Source organism: Eleutherodactylus coqui, chromosome 2 (genome assembly GCF_035609145.1).
Source record: "Eleutherodactylus coqui strain aEleCoq1 chromosome 2, aEleCoq1.hap1, whole genome shotgun sequence".
NCBI classification, from domain to species: Eukaryota; Metazoa; Chordata; class Amphibia; order Anura; family Eleutherodactylidae; genus Eleutherodactylus; species Eleutherodactylus coqui.
This window is the reverse complement of record NC_089838.1, coordinates 54554569-54563260: the sequence shown is the minus strand read 5'-3', so window position 1 is coordinate 54563260 and position 8692 is coordinate 54554569. Positions and strand designations below refer to the sequence as shown.

The window sequence follows — 8692 nt, the reverse complement described above, 5'->3', positions numbered from 1 at the left end:
CCGAGGCAAGTGGTGTGACGACTACCGAGCGAGGCTCTGTTCGTGTCAGCGGTAGGGGGCTCCATGATGGTCATCAGGTTACCAACAGTTCTGTCACCCAGCTTTCCTAGTCCCTGAATGGCCAGTCAGCCTCCTTTTGTCATATCACTGTAGGGCAGTGACTCCCACCTCCAGTCCTCGGGACCCCACAGGTCATGTTTTCAGGACTTCCTCAGTGTTGTACAGGTGATGTAATTATCATCGGTACCTCAGACATTGCCACAGGTGTTCTTACTATACGAGATCCTGTACATGACCTGTTGGGGGCGCTGAGGGGCGGAGGTGGGGAGCACTGCTCTAGAGGGTTCTAGGAAAGCTGGGAGATCCATTGTGTTGGCATTAGGTTAGCTGAACCCCCAGCGATCCGCTGTAATCCAAGGAAGATCTGGCAGTAAGGCTAATGTCACACAGTGAGTGCGATACCAGGCCGTGAATCGCGGCCCGTTTTCGCGCTCGCTAACGTACGATTTTTCTGTGGATGTGAGTCATTTTTGTAATAAAACTGCCTCCCCTCCCTCCTGCTGCGGCTGTCCGCTCCTAGCACGCGGTGCGATGCTGCCGCCAGCCCCATTAAAACAATGGGTGATGCAAGGCCCCGCCCAAAGATAGAACGAGCCGCGGTTCATATACGTGCAATATTTGCTCTGCCGCGTGAAAGAGGCCGAAGTGTTCAATTCCCCTGCAACGCCCCCGCAGGAGAAATTAAGTATTACGCCGTCCTTCTGCCATATGATGAACAGACATGTTGGCTGCACCATATGGTAAACTGGAGTCGGGTAATAGTGAAACGCTCAAACGTGGGAATACAACCGTTTATGTTCCATCTGAATATTGGCGCATTTACGGTTGGCGTTCGGAGGCAGAACACGTCTTAAGCAGGATTTTCACACAATGAACACAGAAACAGCAAACCTGCTGTGAAGTCGAGGAGCGTCCGACACGTTCGCAGCAATACGTACAAATCTGCCGCAGGACACCGACAGCGGAGATTATTAGCACCACGTGGTCCAGCAAGCTACAAACATGGCCTAAATGTTAGGAGGCTCGTATATATTAGGGAGTCCCCTAATACTCAGGCCGCGTTTACATGAGCGACAAAGTCACACTGCGACAAATCACGTGTTTGTTCGGCCTATGCTTTCCAATGGGGCAATTCACATGTTTTGGAGGCTGCGACATCCCGATATGCCCGCGACTCGTGAGGTTTCGTGGCCCATGTTATCCTATGGAGCCTTCCTCTCTGTTGCATCGCATGAAAGCGTGATTTTTGTGCGGTGCGATGCAACTTTGACAGGAGGAAATCCTATCATCACAGCCATAACCTAAGGCCTATATATATACACACACATCACCTAGGAGCGCTGCCCGGCGCTGCTGCAGCTTCCTCCCAGTATATATATATATGTATATATATATATACACACACTGGGAGCTGTCCAAATCCGCAGCTATGGTTGTGGTTTACACAGAGAGACGACAAGGAGCCGTTCATGTTTAGCCCATGTAAAGGACGCCATCAGCCAACAAATGAGCATTTCCTCGTTAGTCCGCTCATCGCTGCCATGTTCACACGAGGTAATGAGCGGGCACCAGTCAGTGGCCACGAACCTTCGGCCACTGCAGATATTGGCGCGGACTTCCCTTTTACGGGAACCCGTGGCCAGCTGTTAGCCCAGTAAACCAATCCCATGGGTACAATGGTGTCGCATCTGTAAGAAGTCCCCGCGCCGCACACAAATGGCGCAGAGCGGTGCAGTTGGGGCCGCGCCGTCTCCGCTAGGTGCTGTTATACACCCGCCCCTCCAGCCTCCTGTGCGACGACAGCCATGCATGAAGACTTGGCCTGCGCTGTGCAGCTGCTTCTGTTGTGCACATAAACCTCTCCATTTATGACCCCACCAGTCCCAGCGAAGACTAGAGAGCCCCCCCCCCCAATTACCCACAATGCCCCAGCGGAGACTATGGCCCCGCCCATTACCCACAATGCCCTGGTTAAAGCAGCTGTAAACACTAATGCCCACTAGAGATATGATGGCCTCACCTGCTGGATGTGCAGCTCTGCCTGCAGGAACTGAAGCCCGGCCACCGCACCCACCCCAGAAGACATGGAGTTCAGAACTGCTGCGTCCTCCCCAGAGCTGCCGCTCACTAGCCCTGCTCCCCGCTCACTGATTGGATGGTGCGTCTGGAGTGTAGTGGCTGCTGGGAGATCCTACCACTAGCCAATACATTCTATCCAGCAGATCAGTGAAGTGGCTAGAGTGGAGCTACTGAAGAGAGGAGCATTTTAGCATTCCCTAAAATAACGTAAACTGCGTTTTATGTCCGACGGCGGGGGTAATTACAGAGGCTGGTTGGGATGGGCACATGGGGCAAGAAAACCAGGTTTCCCCCCTCCTCTAATGCTTTTTGGGGTATTTCTTGACCTCAGCGACGGGTATGGGTTGTAAAAAGTGGCGCTCTGTGAAGCTGGCCATTCAGGAACTAGGAAAGCTGGGTGACAGAACATGTTGGTAACCTGATGACCATCATGGAGCTCCCTACCACTGACACGAACTGAGCCTCGCTCGGTAGTCGTCACCCCACTTGCCTCGGCTCCTGAAAACAAAGTGGTGTAGACATGTAATGATGTTGTGCAGAAGACTAGGAAAGCTGGAGGCAAGTTGTGGTGGCGGCCATATTCAGTTCACTTAGATACAAAAATATCGGATTAGTCATCTTAGTGACTTGGCGGAAGATGATGATTGGGATTTGTTCCCGCCAGGAACTTTTGTTCTAAAAGGAACAATCCCGTGGCCCCTTCAGCAGCACTCTGCGCTCTCACACTAACCTGCTATAGTGTGAGTGCAGAGCGCTGCTGAAGGGGCAGCTTTAAAATCCACCCCACAGGTCAATTTAAACTGTAGATTGTTTTTCCGCATTATATGGATGAGATTTATTTAAACGTGTGACTACTTCTCCATTCACTTCTGTGGAGCTGACGGAGATGGTCAAGCACTGAGCTCCCATGAACGGCGGAGTCGTAGTCATGCAATGAGACTAGTGCTACGCGACCAAGATTGCTGTATAGCCCTGCGACCTCACACTCTCGGGCCGGCTTCACACCACCGATTTCCTATTGTTCAATCCACAGTCGTCGTCCACACGGAGGATCCGCAGCAAATCACACGCATTGAAAGATACATACTACTGCTACTTCCTTCACTCTCGCGGTCATCCGCATTGCAGATTCTGCAGGAACGCAGGGTCACCGTCTGGGTTAACGGCCAGATTCCGCAGTGGTATCCCGCATTCGGAATGTGAAGCGGTCGTGTGCAACCGGCCTTACTGAAGACAATGGAGTTGCGATACAACTCACAAGTAGCTGCGACCAATATATTGCAAAAATCCAACCTCGTAGAGGTTTAAGCAATCTATAGGTTGTGGGAACTTGCGCGACCCCATTGATATATTTGAGAATGCAAGTTCACAGGGCTGCACAGCGATCTTTGGTCACATGACCCATGTCATGGCGAAAGACTCCATAGAGCTCCAGCCTTAGGGCTCATGTCCACGACTGTGTTCTCACCGCAGAGACGCAGCGTTTTACGCATACCACCGTGGGCTCTTCGGCCAGATTCACACAGATGTATTTGCGCAGCATATTATGCATGAAAAATATACATGCTAAATACACGTCAGTAGAACCCGCTGATTGCAGCGAGTTCCTTCACATAAGTGTATTTTGCATGCGCATTTTGTTAAAAAAAAAAAGCAGTCCCCTTTATTTTCTCGTGCATTTCTGCAGGGGCAGAACATGTATTATTCTAAATTCACTAATTGCCCATTTCAATAAATGGCGGCATGGTTGCGTGTTTTTTTGCGCTTGCAAATGTGCTTGATTCGTGCTAACAAAAGTACAGTAAGGGCCGCTTCACACAAACATATTTGTTTCAATGGATGCCTTCAGAATTCTCTTTACTCACACATTTCGCATGCGTGCAAAACCTCACCATGCTCTATTTTTGTGCACATTTGCGCACCAAGGGTCCCTGTACAAGTCTATGGGAAGTGTGCACGTAACCGATTCCTATCTCCAAAAAAAGTTATAATAAACAGCGATAAAGTCTTATAAACTCCAAAATGGTACAAATAAAAACTACAGGACATCACGCAAAAGCACGAGCCGTCGCACAAGTATCATGCGATACTTCCGCCATGTATCACGTGGACATGAGGCCTAAATCTAAGTGCTTGGTTGTTAGCAGCCGCAGCTGCGCTGCACCTCTTGCTCATCAGTTTTTTTTCCTGCTTTTGGAAACTGCTGTAGGAAAGGGGGTGCACCAGTACTGGAGGTACTGCAATACCAGGTCAATGTGCGGAGTGGACAGAGCAAGCACTTTTTCCAGCTCCCTGTTCTAAAAATCCATTTAATATATGATCCCCAGATAGGGGACGTATCAGATGCAACACGCTCAGCCAGCACTCCGGGCACACCCACAATGCACTGAGGGAGCCGGAAGACCTTTGCATAGCCCCGCCCAACGCCTTCTCAACCAGGGTGAGCCGTCCCCGCGGGAGACCCGCGCCTGAATGGAGCATGTCCGGATTTTTTCCTGCACGCGGGACCCGCGCCTGCAGGGAAAAATGACATCCGCAGGTATTTTACTACCTGCAGGTGTCTAATGCATCCATATCCATTGCATAGCGCCGATCGCAATGCCGGGGGTGGGGGGGTCCGAACAGCCCGGGATGACAGCTCCATGCTGCGGACACCGACAGCATGGAGCTGTCACGTCCAGAGCCCGAGGGGCTTTATTCTCTGCAGGACACATGTTTTTACTTCCTCAGAGAATAAAGCCCACTTCGGGAGGACGTAAAAACACTATGGCCCGGGGCGTGGCTTAGCAAGCAAGGAGAGAGGTCGCACGCTGTTTTGCTCCTCCACAGAATCTCCCTTTTCAGCGTCAAATCAGTGACCCAAACAGAGGCAGACAAGAGCACAGCACCTGGGGACCCACCAGAACCCACAACCGGCCCGGACAAGGCTCACCTGGTGATCTCCAGCCGCCAAAAAGAAGCCGAAGAGCCGCGGCCCTGCACAGCGGCCCGCGCCCGCGGCCTAACCCGACAAGTACCGCGCTCAGAAACACCCGGCGAGGACCGCTCACGGAGCCCCAAGCAGAGGACTACGGCACAAGGTAACCCCTGCCGACTTGGAGGGGAGGCTCTGTCACCCTCAGTGCCCGCGCTCTCACCGCAGCGCCTTGCAAATACACAGCCGTGGCTCCCTCCCTCTGAATATACCGCCGTGGCCACCAACCTGCAACTCGGCGGCACATACACTCATCAGGGTGATCCCCCGCTGGACTAATCCCCACGCTGGTGGTTTTCCCCCTCCTGCTCCCCAGAGCCGACAATCAGCACGGGCGGGCACACCGGAAGATCTGCACCTAGTCTCTAGCTCCCTGTGAGGCAGCGGCCATCTCGCCCCCCCTCCCCCCTGAGTCGAGCAGGCTGCTTGGCATACTAGCCAGACCAGAGCAGAAAAGTAAAAAAGAGAGGATACTGTGATCCTCCCAGCACATCAACACCAGGCAAAGTTTAAAGCAGTACTCACTATTTCTGACGTGCAGCGGGGGAACGGAGGTCCTCTCCCCGGAGCTCTCAGACCGACAGCAGGCTCCATTAAAGTATAGTGCAATTCAAATATCAATGCACCACAGCACCATCTAGTGGCCAAAACAGAGATAACCAGGACCTGAACCTCTTCTCATCCCTTTCTCAAAGCACTAAACAAAGCCAATCCTTGCCCATTAGAAAGAGCAACGAGGCCCCTAAGGCCTCCTTCCCACGAGCGTGACGGGCTCCGCCGCGTAATATTACGCAGTGAAGCCCGTCACGGCGCCCCCCAGAGACCCCATACTTACCAGCGGAAGATCGCGTGAAGACGCTTCCCTGCCCACCGCCGTCGCGTCATGTGACACGCCCACCGCGTCACATGACGCGGCCGGCCGCGTCATATGACGCGCGGCGGTAGGCGGGGAAGCGTTTTTTCACGCTATCTTCCGCTGGTTGCAGCGGGAGATAGCGTGAACGGACGGCTTCCATTGACTGCAATGGAAGCCGTCAGCGCGTACACCCGCAGCAAATAGAACATGCTGCGGGTGACAACGGGAGATTTCACGGTGCGTAATTCCGCGGTGGAATTACGCATCGTGTGCATTGTGCTATTAGGTTCAATAGAACCTAATAGCATGGGGCAACGCAGCGGATTTTTGCCGCGGATTTACGCGGCGTAAATCCGTTCGTGGGAAGGAGGCCTAAGGCCTCATGTCCACGGGGAAAATAAGAATTAAAATCCGCAGCGGATTTTAACTCTTCTCCCGCGCGCGGATCCGCACCCCATAGGGATGCATTGACCACCCGCGGGTAGATAAATACCCGCGGATCGTCAATAAAAGTGATTTTTTTAAAAATGGAGCATGAAAAAATCTGGACCATGCTCCATTTTCATGCGGGTCTCCCGCGGGGACGGCTCCCGCGGGCTTCTATTGAAGCCTATGGAAGCCGTCCGGATCCGCGGGACACAAAAATCATATTTTACTTACACGCTCCGGTTCTTCTCTTCGGCGCCGCGCCATCTTCTCTCAGTCGCGGCCGGATCATTTTGCTTCGGCCCGGCGCATGCGCGAGGCACGTCACCGACGTCATCATGCACATCCGCCGAGCCGAAGAATGAAGATCCGGCCGCGACGAGAGAAGATGACGCCGCCGCGAAGAGAAGAAACGGAGCGGATGGGAGGTGAGTTTATTCTCATTTATTCCCATTTTCAGCGCTCATGTCCGCGGGGCAGGAGGGACCCGCTGCAGATTCTACATGGAGAATCTGCAGCGGATCTGATTTTCCCCGTGGACATGAGGCCTAAGTGTGTTGAGAAGAGGGACCCACAGTTAACTACAAGGAGAATACCTCCCCACCTTACTGCCAAGTGATCTGTGGAGGAATATCTGCATAGCCAGACTGCTATATAGAAACTGTCAGCAACCCACAAAGACAGACCCTGTGCCAAAGGGTACTGACAGAAAAACACTATATAGCCTCCTCAGCATTACAAAATAGCCTGGAAGCAAGTCCCAGCCCCCGCAACACCCAAGGAAGCAATACATCGCGCGCCTCGCAGACGCAAATATCAAATTCCCGGTGCGACCCAGTGGACTCCTCAATCCCAAACACTTTCTTCTCAGCAAATACTGATAGTTCTAAAAAAAGAAAGGACTCTTATCAGGCAAAGCCACACTTAACAAATCTTCAAAGGTCTACAGGAGCGCTATCTAAGGCACTCAAGATGGAATAGCAGGACTCTATGTTCTAACTCCACCCGCCACATGAGGCTCCTCAGCAACACATAACAGGACCACTCAACATCAATGAGCTTCTAAAGGAACTTTTAACAAACAACTACGCCTTCCAACGCCTCCATAAAGAATACGCCACCCGGTAGACCACTATACAACAAATAGCGACCAATCCACAGCGCATATCCAAGAATTAACTATTCAGGATGGTTAAGCGACGTATTAAAGCAACGGCCCCCAGGAGACTCTCAGAGTACTTCCCGCCTGGCACACAGAGCAACAAAAACAAACCCGCCACATCTCATTCAAACATCCCCGTAACCGAAGAAATACCCAACACCCACAGCCCTGCGGCTCTGTCTCCATACTCCTCCACAGGATCTCTCCCGCCTACCCCAGCCAATCCCAACACCTCCCCTGGAAGCGGAGGGAAAAGGAATGTTCAGGACCCCCTACCAGCCTCCCCCTCCCCAAAAGGATCGGCGGCAAAAAAGAGCCAAAATAACAATCCACAAGAAACTCCCCCGCAGACAGATCCTATCAACAATCTCCAAGCTTATCCCGACTCTGAAAGCCCCTTAACTATAAACGCTCTGAAGACTATGCTAATCTCGCTGCAAAAGGACATTTCTAAAGATATACAGAGCCTCTCTGGTCAATTACAATCTAACATCGACCACCTAGCTACCAGAACTGACCACCTTGAACGGAAAATGGGAGAATTTACCAAAGCCCACAACGAGTTGGTAGATGCGCATGGCAGTATGGAAGAAGTCGCATATTTGAGAGAGAAGGTCATAGACTTGGAAGACCGATCCAGAAGAAACAATCTCAAATTTAGGGGAGTTCCAGAGACTGTGACCCCCCCTGACATTCCACAATATATACTCAAATTACTCCAAACGCTCCTCCCGGACCTTCCCGAGATCGAATATGCAGTTGACAGAGCCCACAGAAATCCTAAAGCACGCTCTGTCCCTGAGTCAGCCCCCAGAGACATCTTAGCAAGAATACACTTCCATAAAATAAAAGAGGAAGTCTTGGCAGTTGGAAGGCGTAGAGGCACACTACCGACTCCATATGAAGACATACAAATATTTCCAGATCTTTCAGCCGCCACTCTGCAGTCTCGGAGAAAGTTTACAGAAGTTACAGCAGCACTACGAGAGGCGCACATCAAGTATAGATGGGGATTCCCAACCAAACTACTGATCTCAAAAAATGGAACCATCCAGGTTGCCACCTCGCCAGAAGAAGGCGTCTCGTTCCTGAAACAATGGGGGATCCCTATCTTTCAGAAGCCTCTGAGGACGGC

The 8692-nt window shown here is 51.9% G+C and overlaps 1 pseudogene; it reads right to left on the bottom strand.

Moving 5' to 3' along the window:
* Positions 1 to 4351: 4351 nt before the first annotated feature.
* LOC136613389 (U2 spliceosomal RNA) lies at positions 4352 to 4479 on the bottom strand (annotated as a pseudogene).
* Between the last annotated feature and the right edge of the window lie 4213 nt (positions 4480 to 8692).